The sequence below is a fragment of the Gossypium arboreum genome, chromosome 1, assembly GCF_025698485.1.
Source record: "Gossypium arboreum isolate Shixiya-1 chromosome 1, ASM2569848v2, whole genome shotgun sequence".
Lineage (NCBI taxonomy): Eukaryota > Viridiplantae > Streptophyta > Magnoliopsida > Malvales > Malvaceae > Gossypium > Gossypium arboreum.
The window spans coordinates 25,717,610-25,719,089 of NC_069070.1; the positions used below are offsets into that span (position 1 = coordinate 25,717,610).

Here is a 1,480-nt window from a genome sequence, read left to right on the forward strand (position 1 = left end):
TCTTCAAGTTTAGTCAATTTTCTCATTGAATTGGTGCAGTTAGACTACACATGCTTTACATCTATTCTCATTGACTACATTTCCCCCTCAATTCTATCCAGATGTTAACCATAGATAGTATGGTCACTCTGGTTGTCTCTATCCTAAGGTTTATACAAATAAAAAGGTTGATAGTTTTTTTTAACTTGGTTAGAGCTGTTACCGCTTCCTTGGTTTCTGCCCCATCTCAGGATCAAGTATTTGAATAGGGATTTCCACCCTTATTTTTGATTTAGTTCACATCCTCGGTAGGACTATTAATATAGTAGAAGAGTGGTTTGTCACCTCGATAAATAGATGGTGTATTCTTTTTAGCCTCTATCCAGTTGATTCTGTCCACTAACTATTAATATCGGTCATCTTCCTGAACAACTTTTACCTTAGATGGTCTTTGGCCATATGTATATCATTCAGTTGACCATTGGCAATAATTCATCGCCATACTTTCTATTAAGTTTTACGCATCCTCTTATGTTCTGTTCATTAAGGCTCCTCCTACTACTCCATCTAATCCTAACTTCGAATGCACATCCAACCCGTTGTAGAAAATTTGCAATCACAACCACTCACGTAATCCATGGTGTGGCCATTTTTGAATTAGCATCTTAATATGCCCCCATGTTTCGTGAAAGCTTTCTCCTTCTAACTGTGTGAATAATGAAATTCCCCTTCTTATCTGGACCGTCTTATTAACGGAAAAGAACTTTTGTAGGAATTTCCCTGCAAGTTCATCCCATGTCGTGACTGATCCTGGTGCCTATGAATCTAGTCAAAAAAAGGAGTATCGATTAATGAAAAGAGGAACAACCGAAGAGGAATAGCATCATCAGTGATCCCATTGTATTTGAAGGTATCATAAAGTTGGAGGAACCATTTTAAATGTTGACTCGAATACTTTGTCATTATTCTGGGAAACTATAAATTGTTCTAAATCATAGCTAGATTAATCTTGAAATTATTGGTCGTGATAGCTTGTAACAGCCCAGTTTCGATGAGATCGGAACAGTGGTTTTGGGACTACAAATTCGAGCCAAAAATAAAAAATTATTTTATTTTATTTTGTGGTTGGCATCATGATAGGAAGGTCACATGAAAATTTTGATACGAAAATTTTACCGATTGTGTGTTTAATTAGGGAATGGACTAAATTGCATAAAATGCAAAAGTTGGGTTCTAGTAGATATATGTATCAAATAGCTATGGAATTCAAAACTTAAGGTCCTTATATGGTAATTAGACCATTGAAGAGTAGTTAGTAGATATTTTAGTGACTCATCCATGGAAAAATTAGAAAAGGGTAGGGACTAAATTGGAAATCAATAAAATTAATAGATGATAATTAATTAAAAAGAAAAAAAATCATCTATTTTCATACCATCTTCCCCAAATTTTCTATGTAAACCCTAGGAGAGAGGAAGAAAACTTTTCAAGTTTAAAAAGA

General features: G+C 34.5%; 1 non-coding gene across 1 annotated transcript; it reads left to right on the forward strand.

Annotated features, from left to right (window-relative positions):
• Positions 1-611: 611 nt before the first annotated feature.
• On the forward strand, positions 612-717 carry LOC128281548 (small nucleolar RNA R71). The gene has a single exon (XR_008271776.1). It is a non-coding gene; the product is annotated as a small nucleolar RNA R71 (small nucleolar RNA).
• Positions 718-1,480: the final 763 nt, after the last annotated feature.